The 21831-nt window shown below is 46.9% G+C and overlaps 1 pseudogene; it reads right to left on the minus strand.

Annotated features, from left to right (window-relative positions):
- Positions 1-19730: 19730 nt before the first annotated feature.
- On the minus strand, positions 19731-21184 carry LOC150025891 (putative receptor-like protein kinase At5g24010; annotated as a pseudogene).
- Between the last annotated feature and the right edge of the window lie 647 nt (positions 21185-21831).

Consider the following 21831-nt stretch of genomic DNA (forward strand, 5'->3'; position numbering starts at 1 on the left):
CTTGTTAGTCACAGGCCCGGTCACAGGAGAATACCAGGCTAAAGACCCTTAGATGGTCGCATATCTAGAGTACGTCCAAGTCCTAAGCGAGACGTTTGAGGTATTTGAGCTAGTCCACGTGCCCAGAGAACAGAATACCCGAGCTGACTTGCTAGCAAAGCTCGCCAGTTCGGGCAAGGGGGGCAGACAGAGTGATATGATTCCAATAACATGATATGGATATGATATGAACATGTTATGGATTCAACAAGAGTTGGAATATGATTAGGCACTTTTTAAGAATTGGATCAATGTTCTTATCATTCAAGAACTCACCAAAACACAAGTAACCAAGCCAAACTCACATAACAACCCATATTTGGACATATGAACCGATTAAAACAAGAAACAACTCAAATGAACCGAATAAAACTCAAGGAAACATAATTAAAACCACAAGAACAACAACTAAAATGAAACTACCGAATATAAACACAAGACGAACAAGTTCTACCGATTAAAATATCAAGAAACAACAAATACATGTTTTAGAGTTTGTTTTGGAATGGAAATGGAAGAAGGAGATGAAAAGAACAAGGAAACTTATGTAGTTGGAGCTCTTGGAAAAGTGCATGCCACTTGAAGGATGAAAGGCTTCAAGATGAGTGTGTTGTCGCCACTTGAGAGACCAAGGATTCACTCAAGATAAGACTAGAAGAGAAGAAGACACAAGTCTCTCTCAATCACTCACCAATTTGGTAGAGGTTCAATACTCACAAAATCAATCTTATTATTTCAAATACTTAAGCACCCCTTTTATAATAGAGAGAGCTGGTCACAAATGTACAATAGAAGCTTGAAAGGTTGCCTTCTAACTCCTTCTATTCTAGCGCCTAAAGGAGTGTGAAGAGACACCTTTCTAGATTTTTCCTAAAACTAGCGCCTAAAGTGCTATACAATGGAGGTGTCTTTAAGGTTTCCCTCTTTAGCACATCCTAAAGCTATTCTATATTATTTACAAATTTATACAAAAGAAACTATAAAGAGAGATATTAATTGGAGCCCATTCTTGAATGCTTGTAGTCTTCTTGTTGGCTTTAGGCTGGGTCCTCTCTTTATTTAATTATTCTTTAATTTTTGAGAAGACTAGAAGGAAGAACTTTAAATGCTTGGGTGGATGGCCTCTTCCTCCATTGGTGAAATCCTCTCTTACTTGATCTCCATCACAGAGGATCGTCATTCAGGAGACCCTGAGGACACCTTGAACAGCCACAGATAAAATGGTAGAAATTCAGCAGATCAGCACTTCGGAAGGGGTGAGGAGGACTCATCAGTCATTAACTCAGGAGATGTTAAAAACGCCCAGAATAAGCGTGTACCCAGTGGCTGGGGAAAGGTCGTTGCAGGTTTGCCTTGTTGAAGTAGGAGAAACTTGGATGACACCCTACCAACGCTATTTGGCTTACGGGGTACTCCCGCTAGAGCCTACGGAGGCTAGGAGAATCAAGAAAAATTCGAGCAAGTACACATTGATCGATGGAAAGTTGTTCAGGCATGGGTTCACCCACCCTATCCTGGTGTGTGTAAGTGGTGAGCAATGCACGTGCATTATGGCAGAACTGCATGAAGGGATATGCAAAAGCCACATCGGCGGTCGATCTCTCTCATCAAAAGCCATTCGTGCAGGATATTATTGGCTAACCATGAGGGGAGATTGCATGGGGTATGCAGAGCGGTGCAAGCAGTGTCAGCAACATGCTAACTGGCACAAGGCGCCTCCAGAGGAGCTTAGGTCGATCTATAGCCCATGGTCGTTTCATACCTGGGGAATCGACATTCTAGGGCCTTTCCCCTTAGCAATGCGGCAGATGAAGTACCTCGTGGTTGTCACAGAATACTTCACAAAGTGGATAGAGGCTGAGCCAGTTTTGGAATCCTAAAGAGGTTGGTGTATGATAATGGTACCCAGTTTGCAAGCCAACAGTTGGGCAAACTATGTACAGAGCTGGGAATAAAACAGGTGTTCGCATCGGTCGAACACCCCCAAACGAACGGGCAGGTTGAGTCTGCCAACCGAGTCCTGCTTAGAGGTCTGAAGAAATCCAGGGGAACCGCTACGTTTCTAGAACTTCGTGGTCGAAGAGTCCAATGAATAGAGAAGGTGAACCTGAACCTACTGGACAAAGTAAGGGAAGAAGCAAGGATCAAGGTTGAAGCCTTGAAGAGAAGGGTGGAGTACAAATACAACTCCAAGCTGAGACCTCGACAGTTTTAGGTCCCCGACCTGGTGACGCAGAAGGCCCACTCGTACCAGCTAGAGAACAAGTTGTCCCCCAAGTGAACTGGTCCTTTAAGAGTGACAAAGGCCCTTGGGAATGGAGCATATAGGCTCGAGACATTAGAAGGTGGGTTGATCCCTCGTACTTGGAACGCAGCTAACCTTAAATTTTATTTCAGTTGAATTACTGCATTGTACTTTTTAGGGGACACTTTTTTTCTCTTATAAGGGTTTTTTAACGAGGTCACCCAATAAAATTTCAGTTATTCAGTTAAAGAGAAATATGTTGTACAGTGCAGTGAAACGAACCCCTCCCTAGGGTTAGAAACACCAAGACTGGGAATAGTATGGTTCTTAATGAGCCTACCTCTTGCGTGGGAATGCCAAGGTCGAGACAGTGTGGTTCCTAGTAAAAATCTCCCATTGACTTCGTACAGCAAGGGTGAGGTTAGTTATTAAAACCTGTCCCTTGACTTCATACAGCAAGGATGAGGTTAGTTATTAAAACTTGTCCCTTGACTTCATACAATAAGGATAAGGTTAGTTATTAAAAACCTGTCCCTCGACTTCGTACAACAAGGATGAGGTTAGTTATTAAAACCTATCCCTTGACTTCATACAACAAGGATGAGGTTAGTTATTAAAACTTGTCCCTTGACTTCGTACAGCAAGGATGAGGTCAGTTACAACGAGTGAAGGGTTTTCCTTATCTCTGTACAACGAAAGTAAGACTAGTTAAGGGTTGAACGCATGTCACCGATGCCTCAAGACCGTGAAGGTCGCAAGGAGGTAAAGTAGGTAGGAAGAAGCGTGCTACCTAGAGTATGAATGTTTGTCCAAGAGCGTTGTTAGTCAAAGTTAATACAAGTAAAGCAGCTAACAACCAAGATAGAGCAGATTAAAGAAAGGCAAATGTTCGTAAATATATATATGTACAAGATACAAATTGTTCATCAAAAGGTTAAGTTACAATACAGAAGAAGCTACTCGTTGGGCACGAGTTGCCCATCAATGACCCGTTTCATCTCCACAAATGGGGAAAGATCCATCTCAGGATGCACGCAGGCAACCTGAGCCATGGGATCTTCAAACCCCGCGCCATAAGCATTGGCAGCGTCGTTGGTGAGCTCTTCTTCTGTTTGCTTGAAGAGTTCAATCTTCTGGGCAAGCTCCCCCTCCACCTAGCCTAGTTGGACCTCGCGCTGAGTGGCCCTCTCCTCCAGCTTGGCCATCTTGGCCTGGGCCTCCTCTACCTTCTCTTCCAGATCAATCACTTTGTTGCGGAGAGGTAGGATCTTCGACCAGATTGAAGGGCCTCTTGAGACTTCACGAAGAGAAGCCTCTTAGTCTCCTTCTCGGATTTTCGAAGGCTTGACAACTCCTGGTTCAAGGAAGCTTCGCTCTTGGAGGAGATCTTGGCCTGGAGAGCTAGTTCTTCCCTCAGCTTCGCTTTCTCAGCCTGCGAGTCTCGTGCCTTACTCAGAGCGAGGTTGGACGCAATGAGGAACTCCCCAAAGCATTGAGCCACACAGTCTTAGAGGAGGTCCTCGCCCAAGCTCTCCACAACCTCTTTGTTTTGGAAACACCTAAGAGCTTGTTGGAGGATGGCTGGGAGCTCAGCGGTAGGAGGCACTTGCCCACCTTCAGGAGCATTCTCCCTCCCGCCTTCATGCATGATAAGGTTGCAAGGGGAGGAGGCGTTGGGTGAGTTGTCCTTGAAGAATGGCGCATGGCCATCAGAAGTAGAGTTCGATGGCGCCTCGACATCGCCCACCCTCGGTCTCTTAAAGACGAGGCCCGTGTAGGTGTCCTTGTCTTCTGAGCCAATGGCCACCACCACCCCCTTCAGCCTATCGTCAACGGGGGATGGTTCAGATGAATTTGGAGCAGAAGCAGCAGCAGCAGGAGTGCTGGCGGGGGCAGAGGTACCCGCGTCGGCCAGAGTAGCCTTGTGACGCACAACAAGCTCAATAAGCTTGTTCCTCTTCTCTGCGTTGAGAACCATCTCAGCACAAAAGGCACAGTATGTAAGAAGTAAATCAGTAAACGCACAAGCAAAGATAAGTATTCACAAGATAAGTAAAGTAAGGAAGATAGAAGGTACCAAGGCACTTCTTGAGAGACCCAGGATAGAACTTGAATTTGATTAATTCAGCGGTGTCAAACACTACCCTCAACTTGGAGAAGAACTCGCAGGTTTCCTGATCGCGCGGGACCAGGTCCTCCAAGCTCCTTGGCTTCTTAAGCGCAGGTTTCTCAACCCAATAAAGTGGGAACCCATCTGGCAAAGTGGGGTCATGCACGTTGCAGCATATCTTAAAGAACTTCTTCCTGAAGCCCTTGTAGGATTGTTGGAAGAGAGTTAGGAGAACTCTCCCCACCACTCCGTTGAAACTCAGCCATAGTCTCTTGTCGGGATTCTTCACTTTGAAGAAGTACAAGAAGACGTCTATTGAGGGGGTGTGACCGAAGTGGTTGCACAAGATGGCAAAGGCCCTCAGGAAGGCCCAGTTGTTAGGGTGCAGCTAGGCAGGGGCCACATTCACCTCGGTGAGGAGTGCGCGCTCGAACCCCGTGAAAGGCAACTGGAGCTTGACTTGCTTGAAAATGGTGGAATACATGAAGAAAAAGGGTATGACTCAGGAAACCCAGAAAACAGAGACTCATAGCGAAGAATATAGAAAGTATAAAATGCAGAAAACATAAACAGTCCCAGAACAGTTATAGCATATTATGGGCAGCGGGATCATAAAGCAAGAGTAATCGTGGGATAAAGATCATACCTTTTGAATAAATTAGGTTTTAGAAATGGAGGTTTTTGAAGAAGAAGAGAGAGCGCTTCGAGAACGAGAAATGTTCGAGAGCTACTTAAGTGAAAGTAATGAAACAGTGAAGAGAGCGTAAGGGTTTAAATGTTTAAACAGTGCACGAAGAAGTTCAAGCGCCAACAAGTATTAGTCGTTGATCTTGCCATGTGTACGTTGATTTAAAAAGTATGGTGAGACGTCACTTCGGTGTACTGTTCACGTCCTGTCACCCAGTGCCACATAGGTCACTTAGGGTGATCACTTAGTCTCTTCACTGAAACAAGTTACAGTTCGAGATTCGGGGGCTTGTGTACCAACCAGTCCTCGGATATTGACGTCAGAGATCGACATCAGACCTGGCCAACAGAGGGAGAGATCGGACGTCGATGGCCTAAACAGCTATATTGGGCCAAGTAAGGTGGACTCTAAAATTACACTAAGTTACCAGTTAAAACATCTTATATGAAGAAAGCCTAAGTCATGAGGGATCCATGCAGGTGGTGTGTGTAGCGCATTCAGACACGACATGAGTAAATAGTCCTTGGAGGCTCTAAGGCCCGTTAGGGTTAAGGCTTCAAGTAAAGCTGCATGCATTGCACGGGAATACTTCCGGCACCCGTAGAACAGATGAAGCCAGAGATTAGATGCATAAGTTGGTACTCATGCAGCCATTCTGTTAGTCGTTGCACTCCAGTTAAGGGAAGTTGTATGTGCCAGATTACGCTAAGATTGTGTAATAGCGGCGCAAGGACATTCTCCAAGGAACCCTAGGCATGAGTAACAAAACATAGGTAAACCCTAGTTTCAACCTATATAAAGGGTGTTAAGAACCCTAGTAAGGTAGACAGTTTCTAAGACTGAAACTACTTTATACACTTATTGTTTCTTTGCCCTGATACTGACTTGAGTGTCAGAGTGCAAACAGCCGTCAAGGCGCCCTTTCTCTTTGCAGGTGAGAGATTCTTCAACCAAGGAAGTTCGATTCTCAGGCGGAGATAGGAGGGGCAGGGACTTCTGTTCGAGTCAACCAGTGAGAACAACTACTAAGTTGGCTAATTTAGGATTTATTCGTAGAGAATCATTTCATTAGTATAATAGACTTTCATCTAGTCTGTTCTTAGAATTCTTTATGAATAAGTATAGTATACCTTTGTATCGTTTTTGTTAACATATGGGATTTGGTCTAGTCCCCCATATTTTTGTATTTTTTTTAATAATAATATTTTTTTTTATGATGGCAGATGACTGTTGTTACTTGAGTTGTCAGCCTAGATGAAGTGTCAGCTTAACAAAAAAGCTTTTATAAAATAAAAAATTATACAGACTCTGGCGTTTTCCATTTATTAGGCTAATTTTTTTTTTCATATATATATTTTTTAAGTTGTAAACTTAATTTCTTAAAAGGATATTGAATTGAATCCATGTACAGGAGACCTTTGTTATCAGTGCTTGTTTCAAGAGCTGAAATTATGAGTCACTTTGCATCTCAATTGCTTGCATCAAGACCTAATCAATAGCGTAGATGAGTTTGATTTCACATCATATCAAATCAAATATATATTAAACTCAAACTAATTTAAATAACTTTTCATTTTTCATATCTTTCATGTCTAAAACATAGATCCAAAACTTTCAAACTTCAAATACTACATCAAACATATACGCAATCAATTCGCAGCAACCTAAATACTAGGTAAAAATATTTTCTTTCTTATTAGCACATCAACACAAATGATCGTCACGACAATATTAATTCTTTTTCTTTTCCATGTTAAGAAAAAACACTTGATCAATTCTATAAACCCCTATATATTTGATTTGATTTTCTTGGTTTAATTAAGATGTACATTAAAATTTATCACAACTCTTAACCATTTATCATAAAATTAACTTAAAAAATAAAATTTGAATTTTTATATATTATTAAATGTTTTTATTTTTAATAAATATATTGATGATTTTTTTTTATGAATAATAAATAAATTAAATAAAAAGACACTTTAGGATATTTTATTTCTTACGCAAGAGCTACTAACAACAACCCACTAATAGCCACTTTCGACCACCATCTAAAACCCAAATATAGAAGCTGAAAGGAAAAAAAAAAAGAGATCTCTAATTCATTGATTTTACTGCATCATTCTACCCATTTTTCCAAGATTTCACAGCTTGCTCATATGCACCTGATCCTGCCTGTTGACCGGAACGCTGGAGAATGCCTCGTCAAAGGATCGACGTGCGTACCGCTTCTCACTTCCGTTCCTTTCCGGGATCTACTTCAAGAACCTGCAAAGAAACAATATGGCGCCGCTGCGGCCGATCGCACTCCGACGCTCAAGTCAATGACGGTATCACCAAATACTAAGAACAAGAACCGTGCAAATCCTCTCTCACAATCAGCTCTATCACTCGCAAGCGTAAAGTGTATGAACTGAACGTGCGTACCTCAGAAAGTTTGTTAAGAGCTCTTATATACCTGGTGGCTTTCTCTCTCCTGGCAGTTACAGACTTGGACACGTGGCTCGTATCCAACTGTACACGTGCCATCATCTGGAGGCTCCCTGACTTGGCGCTGCTTCTACTCTCATTTTGGCTAAGTTACTTATGCATGGTACTGCCCAGTGCATAGCTAACTTAGGAGTGCGATCTATACTGGAACTGGCGAGTTAGGGGTTTTCATACACCTTCCCTGTGGTCTCGCCGGCCACCTTCATAACCTGCTGCTTCTCCTTCATCTTCGGCGATGTGCTTGCTCTGGCGATCTCCAATGCCTAGGTCGCCTGAATCTACATCTGGCGACTTGATCTTTAACCTGGCGATCGGAACACGCCAACTTAACAACCGGCGACTACACGTGCCCCCCGACTTCCTTCCCTTCTGCCAACCTGGCGCCTTGTCGCCACGCTTATACTGTAGGAGGATGCCACGTCATTATACCCGACCACCAGGGCGGTACACAAGCCCCCCAGTCTTAAGCGAAGACTTGTCTAGCGAAAAGACTGAAAGAGCCTTCGTTAACACCGATCTACGTGGCACTGACGCAGAATTCCAAGTGATTGTACTTTCTGCTGCTCTGACGCTCCACCAAACCCTTCACTCATCGTTCGACACGTGGCTTCATCAACGGCTCTCTTCATCTGCCGTTAGCGCTTCCTAAAATCATTTCGAAAACCCTTAAACCCATTACGCTCCACTATTCCATCACCTTCTTCGTGCTTGCAAACGCTCTCACTTCCTTCTGCGAAAGCTCTCGACGCTCTTCAACGCTCTAGATCACCATCTTCCTTCACCGTCTTCCTGATCATCGAAAGGTAACTACTTTCCTTCATCTGCTGGGTTTCCTTGCATTTTCACCGATTTGCATCATCCTGTAACTGCCTGGTGCATACGCTGTGGGTTGTTCTTTCCATTTCTCATTCTGCGCAACTTAGGGCTTCATTCGTTCGTTCTTCTCCTTCCTTCTATGATCGAGTCAGCCTCTATAACCCCCTGACCATTTTTCCTTTCTTCTCCCTTTGCAGCTGCTATCATGACTCGCAGAAAGATTACCCCGAACCCACCTCCTTCAGCACGAAACCTTCCTTCACAAGCACACGACCCAACACAAGTTCGTGGCGCTTCGTCTTTGCAGGCTGTGAGGCCTGCGTCTTCCCAACCTGTCCTGGCTCAGGCGACTCCATCTAACGCTGGAGGAGCCCCCGTCCCTCTGCCAGACTTCAAAACTCTATACCCCTGGGCTAACTCAACCCTTCTGAAGGAGACCTCGTCGGTGAACACTGCGGGTGCAGTTCTGCGGCTGACTAAGGGGGACGAGGCCTATCAATCGTTTCACAAGGAGCACGACGAGAAGATGATGGTGTTGCCTTGCCCCGCCGATCTGCCAGTGTGTGCTGATGACAGAGTAAGCGTCGACGGGCCCTTCTGCTTTGTCTATACAACTTTCTTCAAGAAGGTCAAGCTCAGGTTCCCTCTCACCCGATTCGAGAGGGAGCTTCTGACCGAGCTCAACATTGCTGCCGCCCAGCTTCACCCCAACAGCTGGGCGTTTGTTCGAGCCTTTCAAATAACATGCGACCACCTGGGGTTGCCCGCGTCGGTGGACGTGTTTTTGTTCCTTTTCGAGGCCAAGCACCCAGGAGACCGCCTGTGGGTAAGCTTGAATGCGATTGCTGGGAGATCCATTTTTACCATCTTCCAGCAATCGTACAAAGACTGGAAGGGGAAATTCGTCCAAGTACGTGCAAACGACAAGGACACCTCCCTTCTTGATGGCTTCCCCTTGTACTGGGTGGACAAGGGGAAAAAGGAGTCCAAGAGCTGCTTCAGGAGGCCCAGAAGTCCTGATAGCATGGGAGCATTGGACAGAGACCTCTGTCTATTCTGGAAGAGGGTGGCGGATGCCAATATAACATTCCTGACCACCACCTTGATCTCCTTCGAATTCTTTGAGGATCAGCTAGAATTCCAAATAGGTTAGGACATCCAAACTGTTGCTTTGATACTGCTTCTGATACTGCTTCTGGGCGTCTTGTGCGATATGCACAAGACTTTGGTTTTACCTTTCCTGCATATACTACTTGCTTTGCTGCTTTATTACCTCATACACTTATCTTTTTCTTCTTTGAGCTAACCCATGCATTTTCGTTTCATGCAGACAACATGTTGGGCAGAGGCATGCTCGCCGAATTAAAGGCGCTCGCCCGAAACCACGGGTTGGCGACCGACTCCCAAACGGTGCCCAACTCGGCGGTCGAGAAGGCCATCGTTCATGGGCGATCACCGCCCAAGGAACCCACCCAGCGCAAGAAATTGGTCCTTAAGAGACCTAAGCGAAAAGCCCCTCAAATCGTCCATGAGGAGGAAGGAGAGGATGACGAGGTCACGGAGGATGCCCTCGTTACGAAAAGGAAGAGGGTGGCACCTTCTTCTCCACCTGCTCCACCCCCTCTTCCAACTTCAACACCATCATCGCCAACGCCGCAGGCTCCTCCTTCTCCAGTCCAGGCGATTCCACTGGCCACTGCGCCACCTGCAGCTGAGGCCCAAGAGCCAAATTTCCTGGAGGACCCCCCAAGCGCCTCTACGCCATACATGTCAGCTGGAGGGGGCCCCCCTTCAAACGCTTCAGCTGCAGAAAATGCTCCGATCGGGGATGAGGTTGCTCATACCTCTCCAATTCTGATCACCGAATCCCCGATCCCGTCGCCACGCCAAGAAGCAAACACTGAAGATCCTGCTAAGGAAGGTGGCGACGAGAACCCTCAACAGGCCCACCTGGCGCCTCTTCAAGCCGCAAACCTTCCCCTTGAGGTCACAAGGATGTGGGAGCCCCTAACCGCCAAACTGAAAACCATAGCGGAGGATATCCCAGCAATCATAACCAGGGCGGTGGAAGGCTCAACCCGGAGGCTTCAAGACGACCTCTTCAACCTCAGAACTGAAAACAGCACCATGAGGCTCGAGGTGGAGAAGTTGTCTGCCAATCTGACGCTCGCGGAGATGGAACACTCCCGAGTAGAAGACGCGATGAGCACCGAGCTCAGATTGGCGCGCCAGGAGGCCACTGACCTTCGCCGCAAGGTTCATCAACTTGCCCAAGAGAAAATCAAATTGGAGAGCAAGATCGTACCTCTTCGCACCAGGGCGGTCGACCTGGAGGCCCTCATGAAAGCTGACGCCGCTAAGGTGCAGAAACTAGAGCAGAGGTCGATCGACCGAGAGAAACTACTTGGGCAAGTAGAAAAGGCGAGGGACGACGCCATGGCTGATCTCGTCGAGGCCAACAAAGAGAAAGAAAAGATGGCTGCTGAGTTGGCCCAAGCGCAGTCAGAATCCAAGAAGGTTACTGAAGACCTTCTCCATGCTCAAGAGACCAACGAACAACTCAGGAAACAGGTTGAAGAGCTGGAGCAGCAGAATAAAGAGCTCAAGAAGTAGGTTGAGGAACTTCAAGGGCAAATTGAAGAACTTAAACTAAACTCTGCTCAGATTCTGGCTGCTGGATTCGAAGCCGCTCGGGAACAATTCGCATGCCTATTCCCCGATCTCGACCTCAGCATGGTGTCGTTGGACAACGAAGTAGTAGATGGAAAGGTCGTTCCTGCTGAAGACTGATCAATTCCACCTCATCTGCTACTTTTATGATTTCCCCTGTATATATCTTGTAATAAACTCGCGCATATGTATTTTTAACAGATACTTATTTCAATCACAAAACTTGGATATTCTCTCCCCTGACTCCTTTTAAGCGCTTTAGCCTTCTTTGCATGTTTAACTTTGTCGGATTTAACTTAGTGATTTTGCAAACGCGACCTTTGACGTAACTGCCTCGAGCCAATTCAAACTTAAGCAATAATCACTTTAAACAACTTGTACTCTTGAGGCACTAACCTTATCATAAGAATACCTTCCAAGCAACGAACTGTAACTCAATTATTGGCTCAAACAACGTCTCACTCGACCTGCTTTATCAAACAAGTCTTTCAACCTTCTCGCCGTGTTTGAACTTTTCCCGATCGCCAAGAACTCTTGGTAACATCAGCCTTTCCTAGCCTCATGCTTTGGCAATTGTTTCTTTATCTGGGAGCAGAGACGCCCTTTGGGGTTCTCTCTTTACCCTCCTGGACTTCAGAACAAAGACCGGCTGACTAGGCGTTCTCTTCGAACCTACCTTAGCCACCTTCCATACTTCTTCCACCCTCAGCGCCATACCTGAACTCGTTCGAGACGAGAAGGATTTTATCTGGTGCCTCAACTCGCATGTAAGTGAGAAGGTCTTTTAACTCGCCTGAACTCGCTCAACGGCGAGAAGGACTTTATCTGGTGCCTCAACTTGCCCAGGGTGTACATCTCCTCCCCCCTGGATGCACTGAGGACCTTTTCTTTCTCTCGCCTGCACTCGCTCGGCGGCGAGGAGGTCTTTAACTGGCCTTAGCTCGCACAACGGCGATAAGGACTTTATCTGGTGCCTCAACTTGCCCAGGGTGTACATCTCCTCCCCCCTGGATGCACTGAGGACCTTTTCTTTCTCTCGCCTGCACTCGCTCGTCGGCGAGGAGGTCTTTAACTTGCCTCTACATTGCCCCAGGGGTTCCATCTTCTCGCCCCCAGAAACATGGAGGACTTTTTACTCTTTCTCGCCTGCACTCGCTCGACGGCGAGGAGGTCTTTTACTTGCCTCAGGACGCGCGAGAGCGTTGAGGTCTTTCATCTGGTGCCTCCGATCGCCGAAAGACGATGAGGACTTTGAAAACTTAACTGGTGCCTCCAATCGCCGAAAAACGATGAGGACTTAAAACTTAACTGGTGCCTCCAATCGCCGAAAAACGATGAGGACTTAAAACTTTTTAGAAAGCACGCGATATATATTTTCTTGCCTTAAATCATGTACAAACGACAAGGTCTTTCTTCAAAACTTTTGAAAATAGCACACATGCAATCTGAAAACACCTTATACTTCGAAAACTCTTCTTTTATTGGGTGGCCTCATTAAAAACCCTCCTTAGGGAAAAAAGAGTGCCCCCTTCAAACTGTTTTAACAGAGACATTGTAATATAACATTGTGTTTGCCTTTACTTACAAAGCTCTTAACTATAGTACAACTTCAGGTGTGTGGCGTTCCAGGTGCGAGGGATAGCCCCTCCTTCCAGCGTCTCTAAGCGGTAGGCCCCGTTCCCGAGCGCCTCGGTTATTCTGAACGGTCCGGTCCACTTGGGTGACAATTTATTCTCCATCTCGTACTGGTGGGCCTTCCTCATCACCAAGTCGCCCTCTCTAAACTGCCTTGGCATCACCTTCGAGTTGTATCTTCGTTTAACCCTTCTCTTCACAGCCTCAGCCTTCAACCTCACCTCTTCCCTGACCTCATCCAGCAGATCCAGGTTCAGCCTTCTCTCTTCATTCGAATCTTCCTCTACGAAGTTCTGGAATCTCGGCGAGCTTTCCTGGATCTCCACTGGAATCATGGCATCACACCCATAGACTAAGCTGAACGGGGTCTCGTGGGTTCCTGACTGCTCGGTGGTGTGGTACGCCCAGACTATACAGGGCACCTCCTCAGCCCAACTTCCCTTGGCTTTCTCAAGCCTTCTCTTCAAACCCCTCAACAACACCCGATTGGCTGACTCCACCTGGCCATTCGTTTGAGGGTGCTCGACGGATGCAAACACTTGTTGAATTCCCACCCCTTCGCAAAGCTTCTTCAACAGGTGGCTTGCAAACTGCGTCCCATTATCTGACACCAGGCGCTTAGGCACTCCAAACCGGCACACGATGTTCTTCCATACAAAACCTTCGATCTTGTGTGCGGTGATCTGGGCCACTGGTTCTGCTTCAATCCACTTGGTGAAATACTCAATCGCCACCACCAAGTACTTCATTTGCCTGATCGCCAGCGGGAAAGGTCCCAGGATGTCGATTCCCCAAGTATGAAACGGCCAAGGGCTATAGATCGACTTCAACTCCTCGGGAGGTGCCTTATGCCAATCGGCGTGCTGCTGGCATTGTTTACAGCATTGGGCATATTTCTTGCAATCTTCTCTCATGGATGGCCAGTAGTAGCCTGCACGGAGAGTCCTCGCGGCCAGAGCTCGACCCCCGACGTGGCTCCCGCATATACCTTCGTGGAGCTCTGCCATAATTCTCGTGCACTTCTCGCCGTGTATACATTCTAGGAGCGGGTGAGTGAACCCAAACCTGTACAGATCGCCATCAATCAACGTATACTTGCTGGAATTTTTCTTTACCTTCCTAGCTTCCGTCGAATCCAACAGGAGGAGGCCATCTGCCAGGCATCGTTTGTATTGCGTTATCCAAATGTCTGGCTCATGGGCGGCGCAGATCTGCATCACGTCCACCTTCTCTCCTCGGCATGCTCTAACTCTCGGCGATCTCAGAGTTTCTTGCGTCAAGGACTTATGGCTTCTCGCTGCTCTCTCCGTCGACCTGCTTATCTGAAGGACCAGGTGATCTGCTACAAAAGCCCTCGGCGTCTTCAGAGTTTCTTGAATCACCGTCCTCTGCCTACCCCCCTTGCCTGAGCTGGCGAGCTTAGCAAGCAAGTCAGCTCGGGCATTCTGCTCTCTGGGCACATGTACTACTTCAAAAGAGGCAAAGGAACTCTTTAATTCCTGCACATACGCCAAGTAAGCCGCCATTTGTGGATCTTTAGCCTGGAACTCGCCTGTTACTTGCCCCGTGACTAGCAGCGAGTCACTCTTTGCCATCAACACCCTAGCTCCCATTTCCTTGGCCAGCAAAATCCCGGCGATCAGCGCCTCATACTCTGCTTGATTATTGCTGGCTTTAAAGGCAAACCTCAAAGATTGTTCAATCAGCATCCCGTTGGGTCCTTCCAATATGACTCAAGCACCGCTGCCCTGCTGGTTCGACGATCCGTCCACCGAAAGTACCCAACAGAAATCGTCTCCTTCAACCCGCGCCGCCTCTGATGAGAGCTCGACCACGAAATCCGGAAAGACTTGCCCCTTGATCGGGCCTCGCGGCTCATATTTAATATCGAACTCTGACAACTCCACTGCCCACTTCACCATCCTTCCCGCAACGTCGGGTTTCTTCAAGACCTTCTGGATGGGCAGGTCAGTCATCACCAGTATTGTGAAACTGTGGAAGTAGTGGCGCAACCTCCTCGCCGAAAACACCACAGCCAGCGCAGCCTTCTCCAGGGCCTGATATCTCGTTTCTAGGCCCTGCAATACTTTGCTCACAAAATAAATAGGCTTCTGAGCCTGATCTTGATCCTGGGCGAGCACCGCACTCACCGCCCTCTCAGTCACAGTGAAATACAACCTGAGAGGGATTCCCGCCAGCGGTTTGCACAGAACCGGCGGGCTCGCCTGATACTCTTTTAGTTTGACGAAAGCCTCCTCGCACTCTTTCATCCAAACGAACTTGTTATTGCGCCGCAGACATTGAAAATAGCGATGCCCCTTTTCTCCGCTAGCTGACACGAAGCGAGATAGGGCTGCCATCCGACCTGTTAGCTGCTGGACTTCTTTCACCGTAGCCGGGCTTCTCATCGCCAAGATGGCGGCACACTTGTCTGGGTTAGCTTCTATCCCCCTTTCAGTCAAGAGAAAACCCAAAAACTTTCCAGCCTCCACGCCGAAAATGCATTTCTCCGGGTTGAGCTTTAACTTGAACTTGGCGATCGTCGCGAACAATTCTTCCAAGTCTGCAACGTGCTTGCTTTTCTCCTGCGAGGTCACGACCATGTCATCGACGTAGGCTTGCACGTTCCTTCCCAGCATTGGTGCAAGTACTCGATCCATCAACCTCTGGTACGTGGCCCCCGCGTTCTTCAGCCCAAACGGCATCACCTTATAGCAGTAGCACGACCTCTCCGTCATGAAGGCTGTTTTTTCTTCATCCATGGGATGCATCTTGATCTGATTATAGCCCGAGAAGGCATCCGGGAAACTCAGCAGCTTGCACCCTGCAGCACTATCGACCAGGGCATCAATGCTTGGTAAAGGATACGAATCCTTTGGGCAAGCTTTGTTCAGATCGGTGAAATCGACGCACATGCGCCATTTCCCGTTACTCTTCTTCACCAGTACGACATTTGCCAACCATTCAGGGTACTGGACTTCCCTGATGTGGCCTGCAGCGAGGAGTTTCTGTGTTTCGTCCCTGATCGCCTGCCTCCTCTCCTCATTGAATTTTCTTCTCCTTTGTCGCACCGGTCTCACCATGTTGTCCATCGTCAGATGATGGCACAAGAAGTCGGGATCGATCCCGGGCATGTCCGAAGCGGACCAAGCAAACGCGTCCAGATGCCGCTCAATCACCTTGGCGATCTGGTCCTGGAGATCGACCTCCAGAGATCTTCCGAGCTTGAAAATTTTCCCTCCGACCTCCTTCTCGAGCCATTGCTCAACAGGTTTGGGCCTGGATTCTCTGGCGATCACCGCCCTGGCGATTCCCTGTTCCCTTGCTTCCTCGGGGCGATTCCGCGCCTCTTCCTCCTCCAGGCCAGCATTCCTCTCCCCTAGCTCAGCGTCTACCATCTCTACATCCCTTCCGGCGGCCTCCTCTGTTACCGGCGGTCTGGGCTTCACACCGGGAGGTGGGGTGGTTGTTACATAACTCACTGATCTTTAGTTTTTCAGGCTATTCTCATAGCACCTTTTCGCCTCTTTCTGATCAGACTTGATCGTGATCACCACCCCTTCCATGGACGGCAACTTTACCTTCATGTGCCGAGTCGACGGAATGGCGCCTATCCTGTTAAGAGTGGGCCTTCCCAACAGGATGTTATATGCTGAAGGAGCGTTTACTATGAGGTACTTGATTTTCTCCGTCCTCGATCCAGCCTCATCTGTAAACGTGGTTCTCAGCTCAATGTACCCCCTGACCTCCACCTGGTCACCAGCGAACCCATATAAGCACCCTCCTTAGGGCCTTAGCTGGTCAAGGGGCAATTCCAGCTGCGTGAAAGTCGGCCAGAACATCACGTATGCCGAGCTTCCTTGGTCCACCAGAACTCTGTGGACCTTCCTCCCTGTTGTGACCAACGAAATGACTATGGGATCGTTGTCATGAGGCACAACGTCCCGAAGATCCTGCTTGGTGAACGTAATGTCCACTTCCGGCGAGTGATCTTCAAACATGTCCATTGTCATCACCGATCGCGCATACTTTTTCCTCTGCGATGCGGTGCATCCACCACCTGAGAAACCCCCTGCAATGGTGTGGATCTCCCCGTGGATAGGCATCTAGTGTTGCTGGGCTTCTCCACCTGCTGGATGGGAACTCGACGCTCCCCCCGTCCTTCTATCTAGCAGATAGTCATTTAGGAACCCGCTCTTAACCAGATCGTCGAGCTGATACCCCAAAGACAAACACGAGTCCAAGGTGTGGCCAAAACATTGGTGGAACTCGCACCAGGCGTCCGGCTTTGACCCCAGCACCTTGTCGCCCACCTTCTCGGGCGCCTTCAACCTAGCAGATATGTTAGGGATAGCGATCAGGTCCGCTAGTCCCATGACAAATTTGTGCTTAGGCGGGCGATTGTACTCCCGGCGTGCTGGCTGTTGGCGCGCTTGGCTTCTTCCCTTGTTTCTCCGGTCGTAAGGATGGCGAGTCCTCTAGTCTTTTCTGGCCGCCGCCGCCGTTTCCAGCACCCTCTGCGGCTGGATCCTGGTCTGGGCGCGTGGCCTGGCGGGAGCCACGCTGCCTCTCTTCTCGGCGACTTCACTCTCGTCGGCGATGTGGGCCACCGCAAGTCGTCTGACTTCAGCAAACGTCGCTGGATGAGCCCTGATCAAGGCCTCGCAGAATGGCCCTGGCTGCACGCCCTTCTTGAAAGCATAGACCAGCATTTCTTCATCCTTGATCGGCGATCTGACCATCTGCGCTCGGAAGCGATTGAGGTAGTCTTTGAGGGACTCCCCATGGTACTGCCTTATATCAAACAGATCATAGGACACCCTGGGCGGTGCCTTATTCACAATGTACTGCTCGACAAAGATTTTCGAGAACTGTTGAAAATTGGTTATGTGGCCGTTAGGCAGGCTCACAAACCACTCCATCGCCGTTCCCTGGAGCGTACTCACGAACATCTTGCAGTAGACGGCGTCTGACCCTCCCGACAGCATCATCTGCGTGTGGAACGTGGTGAGATGAGCCTCTGGATCCTCCACGCCGGTAAAGACAGCCTTAACCGGAACCACGCTCGTGGGAATAGGCGTGTCGGTAATCGCCTGAACAAAAGACATTGGGAAAACACGAGGTGGCGTCGACGGCGCCACCTCTTCAGCAGAAGAGCGTCCTTGCTGCTCCTGAAGAGCTCGACGCAGCTCCTCAGTTACCTTGCTGAGCTCCTTGTTCCTGGCGCGAGAGGCGACCAGGTCCTCATGTATCCTCGCCTGCTCCACGCGCGAGGCTTCCACAGTTGCCTGCAACGAGCGCATCATCTCTGCCATCTGCGCCATGGTCATGGCGGTGTCGCCTTCAGCAGCGACAGGCGCCACGGGACTGGAACGATTGCTTCTCATTTTTCTCATTAACTTCAGCGAACCACAGGAAAACAGCAAACAACACTTCAACCACGATCGAATCAGCGATCAATCGGAGAAGACTCAAGAAACTGCGCAAGAACTCAAGAACACCGCAAACCTTCGAAGAAAACCACAACTTCACCAAAAACCACCGTTTCCCCGCGAACAACCAAACAATACGGCGCCGCTGCGGCCGATCGCACTCCGACGCTCAAGTCAATGACGGTATCACCAAATACTAAGAACAAGAACCGTGCAAATCCTCTCTCACAATCAGCTCTATCACTCGCAAGCGTAAAGTGTATGAACTGAACGTGCGTACCTCAGAAAGTTTGTTAAGAGCTCTTATATACCTGGTGGCTTTCTCTCTCCTGGCAGTTACAGACTTGGACACGTGGCTCGTATCCAACTGTACACGTGCCATCATCTGGAGGCTCCCTGACTTGGCGCTGCTTCTACTCTCATTTTGGCTAAGTTACTTATGCATGGTACTGCCCAGTGCATAGCTAACTTAGGAGTGCGATCTCTACTGGAACTGGCGAGTTAGGGGTTTTCATACACCTTCCCTGTGGTCTCGCCGGCCGCCTTCATAACCTGCTGCCTCTCCTTCATCTTCGGCGATGTGCTTGCTCTGGCGATCTCCAATGCCTAGGTCGCCTGAATCTACATCTGGCGACTTGATCTTTAACCTGGCGATCGGAACACGCCAACTTAACAACCGGCGACTACACGTGCCCCCCGACTTCCTTCCCTTCTGCCAACCTGGCGCCTTGTCACCACGCTTATACTGTAGGAGGATGCCACGTCATCATACCCGACCACCAGGGCGGTACAGCACCCAACCTATCCAAGTTTCGAAGATTGAATCCCTTCTTTAAAGAAAGCCCATGGTATCGTTTCCTTCCTGTTAATATCCATCAATGCCAAAACAAATTACAACATATCTATTCCTTTCCACAAATTGTCAACACCAATTCTATTCGTTTTGAAACGTTACCACTTCAACTAACAGTAACCACCAAAATTGCACTGCATTAACGTCGTGAGCACTAGTACAGAAAAGTATTAAAAAGAGCATATAAAGAGGGTTCAGAATCGTTGTTATTCTGATAAATAAGTCATTTATAACGACGATTCTAAAACCGTCATTATAAATAAAATATAACGACACATGTATTCAATCGTTGTTACTTAGACCAAATAACAAAATTTAAAAAAAAAATTACGACGGTCTTGGGAACCTTATAAGTGTGTAGTGTTAAAAAAAGGATTTGTAAAGATGGTTCCATCTGGAACTGTAGTTAAATGTTGTTTGTTTTTAAAAAATATATTTAGTTTTATATATATACCTTCCCTTTGTACTTCAGCTTCAACATGTTCATGTTATTAGAAATGTTTCTTCATGATTAGTTTAAACAATACTAGGTCCAAGTATAAACCGAAGCAGATAATTGAGAATACCAATATATATTCATATAACCACTCAATATGATAGATACATAAGTATTTCGATAAGTTCAAACAATTAAAATGGTGAAAGCTACATCATTACATAATAGAGCAAAATGAACAATGATAAGAAAACAAGATCAGGTGACAAAAGAAACGCCCTCATATTATGATATGAACAAGGCAACACAGATATAATACAACAATCCCTAAAATGACTATAGTAATTATTAACACTATAATGGCTATAGTCAGACTTATAGTAATTATTTTCTCAAGAAAGTCACCTATAATGACTAGATTTGCTGATAAAGTTTACACCCAACTTCTTCATCTTATCTTTAGATATAACTTATAACTATATATCTATTCCCCTTCGACCAGCTCTTTATAACAAAATCAGCGCAAACCTCTCCATCAAGACTACTGAGAGAATTTTTCAACTTCATTACCTCAACTGCATTCAATATACCATCGATGAGATGCAGCATGCTACTCCGTGAGGGACATACACTAACACTTAAAACCCCATCTCCTCCATCAACAAGAAAGTTGGTGTAAAACGGTGAAGCTAGCGATTTTGTAATATAGGAAAGATCCAAATCTTCATAAGCCAAATACCCATTCACATACACATTGAAAGCAAAACAAGCGAAATGCTAGCAATATCACAAAAATGCAATCGAACCAAGTACTTATAGCCTCCAACAATGAGAAACACCCAAGTCATATTAACACAAGGAACAAAATCATTCTTACTTTTGATTAACCTAACACTGTTATACACATTATCAGGCCCAACCTCACGACTAGCCCCACCAACACGGTACTTGATCCTACCACCAAAGTAAAGCTTCTCAGACCCAACCCTTGTTTTGAAAAACTCATCATCAGGAATCCAAGTTCTCCACAGGGAATCGTTAAAAGGGGTAATTTTAACACCCCCAACAGAGACCCTATACACAACCTCAAGAGACTGTTTGTTCAAACCCTCAAATTTCTCTACTTTTGATTGGCTCAAATATTGTGTCGTGTCAGGGACAAGGTCTTTGGGAATAGAAATCACCTTAATGGCGTTGACAAACGCCAATTTCGAATCTTTATTGGACACAAACACGACCACAAGGTTATCTGCATCGACCCACACTTGATACTCCACGATCCTAGGGTTTCTGAAGCCACTGGCCAAACGGGTGAAGTTGCTAAAACAACATGGTCGTTGAGCAATTCATGAAACTGGGCTTGACCCAGATTGATATTGGAGAAGTTCAAAGGGTGGAAGTGGAAGCGCAAGATGTTGTTGCCTTTGTCGATGATGGGGAAGGAGTACCTAGCAGGGCTTGCGAAAACCCTAGCGGTGTGGTAGATTGGGGGTAAGTCGGGTAGGGGGGTATCGTTTCGAGCGAAATGGCGCAGGGGAATGGAGAGCGGTGGTCGACAATATCGCTGGTGAAGGAGTGGTAGTTGACGAGGGTGGAGGGGGCGGTGGAACCACAGTTGATGAGGTAGATATCGGGGGGAGAGAAGAAGTAGGAGAGTCGAAAGAAGAGCGATATTGTCGCTGAGAGTGGAAAGAAGGTTAAGAGAGTGGAAAATAAGATTAAGAGTGTAAGGAAAGCCCGTGCTAGCTGTTGCCTCATAGGAAATACCATTTATAACGACGGTTAGTATTGGAATCGTCTTATTAGTGCGGAGATTGATATATAACGGCATTTCCCACGTTAACCGTCGTTAAAAACTACAAAAATGGCAAAAAGATTACAAAAATGTCACCGTCTCTTTTATTACGACTGTTCTTCGTGAACTTTCTTTATACAGGGTCGTTAATTCCGTATTTTGTACTAGTGGAGGTATTAAAGCCAGAGTTGTATGGGGCGTGCCATTGATCTATCATCATGTTCCTGTCAACACAAATTGACATGACTTAATAAAATCAACAAATTCTCGATAAAATAGACTTCACTCTAATATCATAATAAAAATTAAACTTTAAAGTCAACTTAATTTTATAAAACCAACTTATAATATGATATTTACACTCATTTATATACTATCAAATAATATATACTATCAAATATCCTTATGTTATATCTCCAACAAATCTCCATTATCAACCATGCAATTTATTTGGCACTAGCTAGCGTAACCTCAGGATTCAACTCTGATCGCGATATCTGAGATTGGAGTCACCATATGCCACCACCCACCCCCACTTTCCTATGCCACATACTTGAACTTATGTGCCAGATGCAGGATCTGACCAACTTTTTACTTTCTTGTTTTAATGGAAAAGTTAGTT

This window comes from Phaseolus vulgaris, chromosome 7, assembly GCF_051622355.1.
Source record: "Phaseolus vulgaris cultivar YP4 chromosome 7, ASM5162235v1, whole genome shotgun sequence".
Taxonomy (NCBI): Eukaryota; Viridiplantae; Streptophyta; class Magnoliopsida; order Fabales; family Fabaceae; genus Phaseolus; species Phaseolus vulgaris.